This window comes from Patiria miniata, unplaced genomic scaffold, assembly GCF_015706575.1.
Source record: "Patiria miniata isolate m_02_andy unplaced genomic scaffold, ASM1570657v1 HiC_scaffold_17, whole genome shotgun sequence".
Taxonomy (NCBI): domain Eukaryota; kingdom Metazoa; phylum Echinodermata; class Asteroidea; order Valvatida; family Asterinidae; genus Patiria; species Patiria miniata.
The window spans coordinates 12902979-12916509 of NW_024037055.1; the positions used below are offsets into that span (position 1 = coordinate 12902979).

The window sequence follows — 13531 nt, forward strand, 5'->3', positions numbered from 1 at the left end:
TAAACCAACTGGTTCTTTTCAGAACCACACAACTCACAAAGATATCATTCCCATGGTGTTACTGCAACCCTCCCATTCATTGATCATGTCCACAATGCTCACCATGCTCATTTGACTCTCAAGCAATTCAACAATAAGCAATTAAACACAATACATGGAAGTTGAAACAGAGGCTGCTGTACCGTACATAACCAGTCAAACATTTTGAGTTTAGTGCCCTGTCGGGCACTATACTCTGGGAATTATGTGCACGCGATGTCTTGACGAGCGTCTAGTTCCCGCTGATGCAAATTTCAGGCACTAGCCTATATTAGTGAACCCCACATGGCTGTGTTTCAGCCATCCAGGATAAAGAACCAGCAAGAGGTGTGTTATAATGATTACTATACAAATAATGAATGCTTATGAGTGCAATGGTGAGAATTGAATGGACTAGCCTATATGTATATGTTAGTGAACCATTATTGCATGTATTGAAGAAAACATATAATTGAAAGCAAGACTGGTTGATTGCCCCCATAGGTTTGTGCATAAACTGTATTGGTTGTTTGTCATCCATACCATTGATGCAATATGGATGTCATCATGTCAATCAGGTTAATCTAGAGTCCCAAATGTTCAGACAAGCCTTGCCTTGCCTTTTGCTTTGTCAGTGGTCGTGAGTGTGTTCAAAAATCTGTTAAAATATTCCAAAGTTAATCTACCAAAGAATGAAATGTGACAGTTTTTATTAATCATTGACAAACAGGACTTCCATTTGGGGGCCGGTGATCCCAATTGCCATGGGTTACACTCTAAAGCAGCCGGCCAACGGACTGATGTCCCTACCACTTTGCAACAATCTGCAGCAGCCAGCCAATGGACTGATGTCCCTACCACAATGCAACAATCTGCAGCAGCCAGACAACGGACTGCTGTCCCTACCATGATGCAACAATCTGCAGCAGCCTGCCAACGGACTGATGTCCCTACCACTATGCAACAATTTGCAGCAGCCAGACAACGGACTGATGTCCCTACCATGATGCAACAATCTGCAGCAGCCAGCCAACGGACTGATGTCCCTACCACTATGCAACAATCTGCAGCAGCCTGCCAACGGACTAATGTCCCTACCACGATGCAACAATCTGCAGCAGCCAGACAACGGACTGATGTCCCTACCATGATGCAACAATCTGCAGCAGCCTGCCAACGGACTGATGTCCCTACCACGATGCAACAATCTGCAGCAGCCAGCCAACAGACTGATGTCCCTACCACTATGCAACAATCTGCAGCAGCCTGCCAACGGACTGATGTCCCTACCACGATGCAACAATCTGCAGCAGCCAGACAACGGACTGATGTCCCTACCATGATGCAACAATCTGCAGCAGCCAGCCAACGGACTGATGTCCCTACCATGATGCAACAATCTGCAGCAGCCAGCCAACGGACTGATGTCCCTTCCACTATGCAACAATCTGCAGCAGCCAGCCAACAGACTGATGTCCCTACCACTATGCAACAATCTGCAGCAGCCAGCCAACGGACTGATGTCCCTACCATGATGCAACAATCTGCAGCAGCCAGCCATCGCACTGATGTCCTTACCACGATGCAACAATCTGCAGCAGCCAGCCAACGGACTGCTGTCCCTACCATGATGCAACAATCTGCAGCAGCCAGCCATCGCACTGATGTCCCTACCACGATGCAACAATCTGCAGCAGCCAGTCAACGTACTGATGTCCCTACCATGATGCCACAGGAGGCTCAGGTACTTCCCCCCTCTGCTGCAACAGGTAAGAACATAGTAGCTAGTTGCATCATGTGCATGGAGTCAATTTATAACTTTACTGGGGGGGGGGGAGGGGCATTTACCACCCTCCCCCTCCCCACCTTACCCTGGCATTTCTTGAGCTTCTTTGTCTATGAACAGTCAGATGGCAAAAAAACTATTCTTTGAAAGGCAATGTTTTCCAAGTACAGACGACAATTAGAGATGGAATCAAGTACATGCATCATTTTGTTGGCCCTTTTTTTAAAGACATTTAAGTTCCTGCTTCTGATTGTAGATTTCCTACGACGAACTGGAACCATCGGAAACAGCGGCACAATCAGGGGCAGCAACAACCCTATCATTGTTGGTTCAAGTGGAGTTAATATAAATTACAACTTCCTGTTGGAGGGACCAGGTAAATAATGATCTTGTTCAATAAGATGAAAATAATTTGATATCAAGCGTAAATATATACATATTTTTATTTGGGGGGGGGATGATATACTACATAAACACGGTCACAAAAGACAAATTGTTAGTTACGCAAGCTAAATGAGAGTCAAGGTCTTATAATTGGTTGAATAATTAATTTTGTAAATAGTGCCTCTACATGTACCGTATGTGTGCCACATACGAAAAAGGCTAATTGCCACAATAATGTTGCATTGATCAGGTTTTCAGGTATTCCTACTTTTCTAATTTTTTTCCTAATTTTGTTGACCTTGCTCCTACGTTTCCTACTTTTTCACATTGTTTTTCAAATTATGGTAGGTTTTGCCCTTCACCAACATTTAAACACTGTATACTCAGTGTGTTACCTCCCGAGTGAAAGTTGGAAAAAAATCACTCGGGTGGGACTCGAACCCACGACCTCCTGCTTTCTAGTGCAGATGTCTTACCACTCGACCACCGAGCTAACGGGATCGATTGGCTGGTTCGAATCTGATGTACAAATAGCAGCGGGGTACCGCATAAACTATTGTAAGATGGAATTTTTGCGTCGGGGTGATATAAATCAAATTAGGTTTTGCCCTTCACCGACATGGGAGGTAACACACTGAGTATACAGTGTTTAAACGTCGGTGAAGGGCAAAACCTAATTTGATTTATATCACCCCAACGCAAAAATTCCATCTTACAACTTGTTTTTGTCCCACAACTCCGAAACATGAAATCTCATCGAAATGTTTTCATAACAGTGTTAAACACTGTAATATTTAAATCACACAATGAACCCTGTTTTTGCAAGGCACATAATATTTTACGATCGTGTACAAAACATATGGGAGGATTTCCTTAAAAGTTAGAGTACAAACAAGGGACAATAGGGGGTCCCTGATTCAGGCAAATACACACTTTTGTGCACGCATTTGTCTGTGCATATACATGCATGCATAAATGTACATGTAGTCAGTTGGTCTGCGAGTTCACACTACACCAGCTCAAGTTTAACCAACCAGTCCAAAAACAACCGGCACCAACTGCTTTCTAGCTACAACCCAAAATGTGCTTAGAAGTATGCCCTTTTCCGGCAATAAACAAATTTCCTTCTCATATTTGATTTGATTGAAGGTGTTGCACATGCATCACACCACTCTGGTCATCCATCAGTTGACATATCAGAGAATCCACCAAGTACATCACAGCAACCACCAACACCACATGTGGCCTCAGGTGCACAAGGTAATTATCAATGAATGTACCAACTCCAAACCAGATGTAAAATGTGGTCATTGTTTACAGACTTTAGTCTCACACTTGTATGATGGGAATAAAGTGTTTTGTTCTTCGGTTAATGTGCAGTACATGTATATTAAAAGCACAGCATCTTTTTGCTTCCGAGGAGTTTGAGAATTTTTTTTCATATACACGTACTTAACATCTGTCATTAATAGACCAATCCATTTAGCCCCGCCCCTTGGGTTCTGACCAATCACAGCCGTGTCTTATATCTGACATGCGTGCACAGGCGTATGACATGCACAGCTGTAACATGCAGTGCGGCAATGGAGAGGAGCACATATTAATTGCTTACGTGGACAGTGGGCGGGCTTACTGGATCCAACATGTGTGCAGACGTATATGATGTGCACAGCTGTAACATGCAGTGTGGCATTGGAGAGGGGCACGTGTTAATTGCCTACGTGCACAGTGGGCGGGGCTTACTGGATGCAGAGCTTTTGCAACACGGATTGTGGGAGTGATAAAGATTTATGTTGTGCAAAACCGAGCTGACCCGAAACTGACTCCGGGTCGGGTTTGGGCGGTTTGTCATCTTTTCAATCGGGTTGCATTTACATTTATGGGTCGGGTCGGTTGAGCCATGCATCTTTTGAAAAATCCAAAATAGACCAAAATAAACAACAACAAAAAACCCCAAAAAAACCGAAACAGTTGAGACATTCAGGTGATGCAATATTATTGACAGTCACTGTGACCGCAGTTCATTGTGGTGTGGCCGTAAGTTCCTGCGGTATTAATTTCTACAGTCAGATTGGGCCTGACAGTCAAATAGATACATTGTAACAGTTTTCATGATACCCCGCGGTAATACCATGCGTTTGTTCAATAGGCGGAGTTACTTTCGATGGTTAACAAACATTCTACATTGTACCTGTCATCTGCGGCTTGATTTCCTACTACTGATATTTAAAACCAAATACATCAAGCGTAATATTTCCGTTTGACGTATCTAGCTGCTGGCTCTCTTTGTTCCTAATTATGGAAGGCAACAAGAGATCGTCTGAAAAAAATGGAGGAAAAAGGTGCCTGCCCTCTTCTGCATCACCCCACTCAGTATGAGAGAGAGAGACGATAATTTTGCAAAAGAATTCATTCCACTAGGGTAAGGGCAGGCACAAAAAAGTGATCACTTTGTCCAAGCCAGATATTGTTTGTTCATGTTCAGGTCGGTTCGGGTCGGTTCTACCTTATTTTTTGTTGGATCAGGTCAGGTTGGTTTGAGGGAGTTAAGATCAGTCTCGGTTCGGATTCGGTTTATTATGCCCCGCGGCGAAGCCGAAGGGGCATACTGTTTCCGCCTTGTCCTTCCGTGGGTGGGTGGGTGGGGGGGTGGGTGTGTGTGTGTGTGTGTCCGGACAAATCTTGTCAGCGCGATAACTTGAGAAATACTTAACATATGAACTTGAAATTTGGTTTGTGGATTGTTCTTGGTAATCCTAAGAAGCCTATTGCATTTGGGGCCAAAAGGTCAAGGGTCAAGGGTCAAGGTCACAGTGGCTAAAACAAAAGAAATTTTGTCAGCGCGATAACTTGAGATTACTTTACATAATGAACTTCAAATTTGGTTTGTGGATTGTCCTTGGCAATCCTAAGAAGCCTATTGCATTTGGGGCCAAAAGGTCAAGGGTCAAGGTCACAGTGGCTATAACAAAAGAAATTTTGTCAGCGTGATAACTTGAGATATACTTTACATATGAACTTCAAATTTGGTTTGTGGATTGTCCTTGGCAATCCTTAAAAGCCTATTGCATTTGGGGCCGAAAGGTTAAGGGTCAAGGTCACAGTGGCTAAAACAAAAGAAATTTTGTCAGCGGGATAACTTGAGAAATACTTTACTTGTGAACTTCAAATTTGGTTTTTGGATCGTTCTTGGTAATCCAAATAGGCATTGGGGGTCGAAAGGTCACAGTGGCTAAAACAATAGAAATCTTGTATTTATTCTGAGATCATAGGGATTAGGGATTAATTCATATAGAACCTACAGAAGACACTAATGCTGTCAATGAACGTTCCATGTGACCAAGTTACATGTAAGTTGATGTTAAAAGAGTGGTGTTATGTTATGGGAACAGTCACGGTTGCGGGGCATTTGTGTTTGTAAACACACCTGACTTGTATTTCTAATGTTTTGGGTTGGTTTGGCATGGTCAACTCGACCCGATGTACATCATTAATTAAGATTCATGCATCAGTGAGCAGGAGGTTATTTCAAGCCTGTCAAGATTTATCCTGCCAAGCTTTGAGCAACAAGCTTTTAGTGCTTTAACATTTTGCATACAATGAGCCATTATTTCAGCTCAAAATGGAAACTTTCTACAGACAAGGAGCCTCTTTATTGCTTAGATGCCACAAATACATTGTACGATTAAGGCAATCAATGTACCCATTTCAATATTTTTAGAATGCAGCACACCGGAAAAGATCAAGCTGGACAGTCGGGCCCAAAATGCTGCTGATTGCTGTGAAGATGCCCTGAAGTCATACTACAGGAGGAAAGGTAGCTTTGTTAAAGTGCTTCCATGGGTGGGTGATGACAGGAAACACATTACGGAAATCTACACAAAGTTACAGTTAATAACTGGTAAGGGCAGAGTGAAGAAACTGGCATCATATGATGATATATTACAACTTGAGACAGAAGAGGGAGATCTGATCCTTATAGCTGTTTTAACTGGGTTAGCTGGTAGAGGAAAGACCACACTTTTTAACAAAATGGCATATGATTGGGCAGTTGGTTCTAGTCAGTTACTACAGAAGTACAAACTTGTCTTCCTGTTGAAAATGCATGCACTGGAGCAGAGTTCAGATCTTGTTGATGCAGTTTTTGACCAACTCTTGGCTAAAGATGTATGTATTGAAAGAGGTGCCCTGGACATGTTTATCAAGAAGAGTCCTGGAAAAGTCCTTGTTTTACTAGATGGCTTTGATGAGCTCATGACTACCTCCTTGTGTGAATCCTCATTTGGTTCCATCCTGGAGATCCTTAATGGAAAGATGTTGAGGAGTTGTACTGTACTTGTAAGCACCCGCCCCTCACACTTTGACAGACTTGTATCAGAGGAACTGGTTCAGGAACCATTCACACATGTCGAGGTCATGGGTTTCAGTAGAGATGATGTCACTGAGTATGTTACTAATTTTTTTCACTAGTGAACCTGACAAGGCCAAGGGGCTTCTTGAAAAGATTAAATCGTCACACCTTCTGTCTAGTTTATCTGAAAGTCCAATGCTTGTTCTTTTGATGTGTGTACTATGGAGAGAAGATTGCACACTCCCAGAAACAATGTCACGTCTGTATCATGATGGATTTTCATATATCTTCCAAAGAAAAGGATTGGACTCGCAAGATAAAGTAGCAAAAGTTGTGATTGAAATTGGCAAGGTTGCGTTGCATGGTCTTCTTTCTCCAGATCAGTCACTCTCTTTCAAAGAAAGTGACTTTGAGCCGAGTGTGCTTGAGCTGGCTCTGAAAGCAGGTATTCTGACCAGACAGAGAGTCCGCAAGAGACTACAGACTCACAACAGTTTTCAGTTTATTCACAAGACATTCCAGGAGTTCTCTGCTGCTGCTTACTTGCAAAGCTTGTTAGAAGCAGACCCAGAGGAATTTCAGAAGATTTTGAATGACATTGTGTCAAAGGGTGCAAACAGTTTTGAGTATCTTCTGCGCTTTTGTTGTGGTGACAATGAGGCATGTACATATGAGATTCTGAAGGTATTTCAGGTGAGGTGTCAGAAGAAGTTGTCATTCAAATCAAAGTTCGGTCAGTTGGCACTTCATTGTTTCTTTGAAGGTCAATCCAAATGTTTGCCTCCAGAGGAATTTATACATTCATTCATAACACGTGTATTTCGTATTCATAGGCTTGACAGGGATTGTCTGAACTCGGTCATATACTTTGTGAAATGTGTTGCTGAACAGACAAAAGACAGTGGCAACAAATACCTTGCTAATGTACATACATTGCATGTAAACCGTTGTAAATGGACATGGTTTATTGATGAGTTAGCTGTTACCATGTGTGCAATGACAAATCTTCATGCTGTAAATTTCAAGGACAATGCACATACTGCTAAGTTGCTCAGGCATGTACCCAACTTGGTACCTGAATTGAATCTTTCTGGTAATAAACTGCGTGGTACAGCAGCATCATGGTGCATGCATTTGAAGCAGTTGAAGTCTCTTACAAAGCTGTACTTGCGTAGGTGCTCATTGAATGGACAGGACATCAACCAAATTGCTGAATCACTCGGGGATCTACCCAACTTGGTTGAATTGGATCTTTCTTATAATAACCTGGGTGGTACAGCAGCATTATGGTGCATGCATTTGAAGCAGTTGAAGTCCCTTACAAAGCTGGACTTGTGGTACTGCTCATTGAATGGACAGGACATCAAACATGTTGCTGAGTCACTCAGGGATCTACCCAGCTTGGGTCACTTGAGTCTTTCTGGTAATAACCTGGGTGGTACAGCAGCATTGTGGTGCTTGGAGGTAAAGCAGCTGCTGCACCTTCAGAGGCTGAACCTCATATACTGTCACCTGACAGAGGAAGACAAGAACCATATTGCTGAGTCACTGAGTGACCTGAAGAAGAATGGATTAGTCATTTTGACATAAATTTCACCGATTTTAATCATGATTTAAATCATACAATTTTGTTTAAACATCACTGATTTAAATCAAATGATTTGTTTTTTAATTCACTGATTTAAATCATTTTGTAACAATCTTATTTTTTGCAAAGTGAATGACTGAGGGTCATTTTAATCATTTAAATCAACTGATTCCCCTTAAATGTAATTGCAAAGTGTACGATATTGTTAACACATTCAAACACCCCTACTTCATCAGCATCGACTCAACTTACATGTTGGTTTTGCATAATACCCAAAATCATTGGTTTTGATTAAAGTCAAGATCTGAGTTTAAAAGTTTGTCTTCAAAGTTTTGATTTTAAAGGGAAGATACAACATTTGCAAACATCAAAAAAACGAAATGATCAAATTATCACGAATTACCAAGTTACTGGATTGTGAGGGAATGACAGTCTAAAGCATCCTGTAAAATCATGTCTCCTGGTGGGCTGACATTTTCAAGAAAATGTGTATTTTTCCAACGCTGGTCTGCTGAGCAGTTTTGGAGAAAAGTGGCTTTTTTTTTTAAAAACCGCTAACAGTTGTTCTGCATTTTCTTTACAATTGATTACACACCCGTGAAGGGGTACAAGCCTGCCAGACTGATTCGCTGACCTTACAATTCCCAAAGTCTATACATTTCTCTGTTTCATCTTAAGGGGTTAGGGAACCAGACTACAAGAACATGATTTGTTTTCTTGGTTTTCCAGCATCTACAAGCCCAAAACGTGAACAAAATCAGATTAACAATATCTGCTATAACATACTAATCCTCCAAATCCATTTATTTCTGAAAATTGTAGCAAAAGCAAAGATGTACATTCCCTTTAAAGACAGCACACTCACGTTTGCTTTAATCATTCCTAATTGATCTGTTTACAGTAATATTGTAAATCAACTGTGCGGGTGTACATGTAGGCTTACCTGAACCATCTAAAGGTGTATTAAAGTCCCAATTGATAGCATTTATTCCTGACATTTCTCCATAAAACTTTTAGATTAAGTTTTATAGGCCATCAGCCTGGGGTTTGGTCGGTATCAAATGTGGGGAAAAATGCTCATTGTGATTTTTGGTAAGGTATGCACCCCTGTAGTTGGAAAATATGTGAAAGCATTGCAGTGGTGGCAGCTTTAAAAAAAAAAAAAAAATTGCGGCCAATACATGCTTGTTACCATGTATAATTAATCCCGTAACAAGCATATTGGCCGCAATTTTGAACAAAAAAAATTATAAGTGATAACACCCAAAACTGCCACCACTCACACTGCACAGTTATCACACATTTTCCAACTCTAGATTTACATACCTTGCCAAAGATCGCTATGAACACTGCTCCTTTTGATCATTTGATACCGGTGGCCCAATTTGTGGACCGAAGCTGATAGCCTATTATATAATACCTTTTAAAGGTGCAAGGCCTGATTTCTGTTCTCCACCTTGTATGAAGGACCTTCAATCAAACACTATATAAGTTACACAAGGATCAGTGCTGCCAGTTTTGAAATAAAAAGCATTTTTATGAAAAAAATATGCCAATGAAGAAGTGTTCTCATACAGGGTGAGTCAACAAAATGCAAACCCAAAACCTCAAAAATATATTTCATATTCAAAAACATATGTAGCACCAACAATAATGATGACTGGAAAGCCAATTTCATAAGCTACTTTTAGATGAAAAAAAAATACTCAAATTGCTCAATCCGTTCAAAGAATATCACCATTTAAACACAATGACCCTAAAACCTCTTTCGTCCAAAAATGTGATTTCAAGAATCGTCGTCACAATGGCATTCAGATATCACCAGTTTAAAAGTTAAAAATATTCTTTTTATTGGATTTTGTAAATCATATTGTCACAGAACTATTTCCTCAGTGACATTTCCTTCATTAGAACCATTTAGAAATTCTCAAAGATCTTCCTATTAAAGCTGCACATTGACAGTTAAAGACGTGAAGCATAGACACTGTAGGCGTGGCACTGATGGGTATGTAGGACTTCTGCCTCAATTGGTCAGATTGCTGAATCCTTTCTTCATTATACACAAGACATGGTGACTCAGCAATACATGCAAGTCCAGTACACTTCTATCAGTCAACTGTGTTATCTGTGTTGTCTCCCATTACAAAGCTGGAAAGGTTAATATCTGGTTGTAAGATTCTGTTAAGCAATCTGCGATTGTTGTCTTGTAAAGCTGTCTATATTATTTGTGAAGGCTTGTTTTCTTTCACGTCTGAGTGGTTCCTACACTTTCTGTTTCCCCTCTTGGGGGGAGGGGGACTGGAGTTCCAACCATCTACCACCCTCTGACTTAACACATTCTGTTGTAAAGTCACCAGCTGTGAGGGGATCTTTCATTGACATTTTCATTTGAGTGTTTATTACACTTTGTGTTTTCCTTGGGAAAGCGAGTCCCGTTGTCATGTTTATGATGATTTGTGTTTCCCTGGGGGAGTGAGTTCCAGTCATCTACCACCCTCTGACTGACACATTCTGCCTATCAGCTGTGAGTGTATCTTTCCTTGAACATGCCTCTGTCTATCTCTGCTGGTTTGTGTTTCCCTGGGGGAGTGAGTCCCAGTCATCTACCACCCTCTGACTGACACATTCTGCCTATCAGCTGTGAGTGTATCTTTCCTTGAACATGCCTCTGTCTATCTCTGCTGGTTTGTGTTTTTCCTGGGGGAGTGAGTCCCAGTCATCTACCACCCTCTGACTGAACACATTCTGCCTATCAGCTGTGAGTGGATCTTTCCTTGAACATGCCTCTGTCTATCTCTGCTGGTTTGTGTTTTTCCTGGGGGAGTGAGTCCACGTCATCTACCACCCTCTGACTGAACACATTCTGCCTATCAGCTGTGAGTGTATCTTTCCTTGAACATGCCTCTGTCTATCTCTGCTGGTTTGTGTTTTTCCTGGTGGATAATATACAGAAAGTCCCTTGGCCTTGTCAGGTTTGAACCCTTAGCTGCATCAACTGACTTAAACTGTCTGCTCAGATTAATCATTACAGTCAAATTTGGACCTTCCCTCATGATGGGGAAATATCCAGCACAAAGTGCTGGTTAGCGGTGACATTTTGTGAGTCTCATTTTCAAATTCTGCAAAAACTTACTTAAGATCTGCTCAAGCAAATGATTTCTGTATTGGATAGTTCAACTGCACCTTGCACAGTGTACCAAGGGGCACCAAGGAAAATGTAGAAATTTGTTAAAATGCTAGTTACCCAGGATATTTTTCAGAGAGGGAGATATTTACAAGAACTATCTGTAGTCTGTGAATAATGAGGATCCTTATCTCTGTATTCCAGTAACTTGACTGTGACAGATGTAACAGTTGTAATTACATGTAGTGTGGTCATTACTGTACGGTATGATGATTGGGGATAACATGTATATGTAGAAATACAACCAGCCATTCTCATTAACTGTAATAATTGTACATATTACATGATAAATTGTAAATATGCAGAGGTAATTTATATTTATATTTTTTTATATTTTTGTATCACTTGTTAAATGAATATTGCTGCCAATTGCCTACTGACCTGATTGACCTGCAATATACAATCATTTCTGTAAACATTTCTGAAATACCTGTGTTTGTAAGTATTAATATTCGTCGTCTGTTTCGCCAATGCACTTTTCTTATGAGTTTTACTGTGCTGAACATTATTCAATAATTTGTAATGTATGCAGGGCCCCAATGGAAGTTTTTTTTTACAACTGTTTGGGCACACCCTGGGTATAAAGAAATGGAAATAAAGTGAGATGGCTTGACTTTTCAATCCTAGTAGGGTCTGTCTCAGATGCAAACAAAACTATGTGAATATTTAATATTGCTCATCTGAAGATTGGGCAAAGTGAGCCAGATTGCTCTATTTTTATAACTTCTATTTTGTATTAATATATATAGTCTGATGTACTTTTTATAACAGCCAACTTGCCTTGCTTTTGTACCAAGTCATAAGAATCATGCAACTTGCCATCATTGGATCCAGTACAACTCAGATTTGTTATCTTTTTAATATCAAGAATCACATATTGCATGATGTACATTGTATAGTGTTTACAATGGGTCAAATGTTTGTTATTGCCAGATGAATGTTGCCTTTATTATGCACTGAATGCCCGCATCATTAGCATAATGCTGACATAGCAGGCTGACATAGTCTAGTGTGGGTTTTTCTCTTTGTCTTGTGTCACACACAATTAAGCAAGGGATTTGAGTTAATGACACACCAGGTTTCTAAGCAAATCAATAGAATTCTTTTCTCAGTCATTTATTGCTGTCAGTGTAAATCTCTGATTGAGAAAAGGCTACACCAAGTTAGGACACAACAATTATATGAAATTTGTCTCAATAGTTTTTTGTGATTGGGACAGCCAGCATGTATTTGATCCGATCTTTCAAATTGCTGTTCTGTTTAAGTCCTCGCTCTTTGAATATTCATAAAGGTTTGAAAACGATACTTCATATGATTCTGATGTTTGACAGTATTAAAGTGTTGGTTTTTTTTCTTCTAAAGATTGTTACTTCCTTGCTGCAATACTCAAGAAATATTTTCTCTTTTCATTTTGCTTCATCTCAAAAGACAGTACTGAAATTTCTTTCTTCACAATTACCTTGTATTTATAGATAAGTATCCAGTGAAAGTCAAGTTTCATGTTCATTCCTGGTATGAAATTGATGTCTGTCAAAATACAGGTTTTTGTGTGCATCATGCGTTTTGATATTTGAACTAAGTTTACATCTGATAAGTCCCATTTAAAAGTATGGGATTGTTGTATGCAAATGTAGTTAAATAAAGACACTTTTGCAACTGATTGCTTGTTTGTTAACAGCTGTGTGTTTTTGCGTGTGTGTCAAGTTCTAAATATGGCTGGGGTGAAATTTACAATGGGAGCGACGAGTTAGAAGGGGAATTATTTGGTTGAAGAAAAAGGTAGATTAAACGTTGCTTGTTGATGTATACTGCTAAATGTGCAGGATTATTTTAACGACCTAACCCCCCCCCCCCCCCCCCCCCCCCTTCCACATCATCAATGTGTATCAATTCTTTTAGGAACAGGAGCCAAATGAGAGGTATAAAAAGTATTAATATGAAGACATTTTCCTTTGATTTTGCAAGCAAATATTTGTAAAGGGATGTGAAACGTTGGACTTCTGACGCTTGTTTTGATCCGCTAACATTATAATGTGAGGGAGACAAACCACACCAGAGGACCCCGAAGCCTAGCCCGACTGCGTCTGGCCGTACAGTACTATCGCAAGCTCTGTAGTACGGCCAGACGCCCGATGCTTCCACAGAGACTGAATTTTGTTGGCCGCCGATGTAGCGATTTTGCTACATCTTTCGATCGCGATTATCTTTTCATCCAGGACT

The 13531-nt window shown here is 40.5% G+C and overlaps 1 pseudogene; it reads left to right on the forward strand.

The window, feature by feature from the left end:
- Positions 1 to 1546: 1546 nt before the first annotated feature.
- LOC119723880 lies at positions 1547 to 8619 on the forward strand (annotated as a pseudogene).
- The last annotated feature ends 4912 nt before the right edge of the window (positions 8620 to 13531 follow it).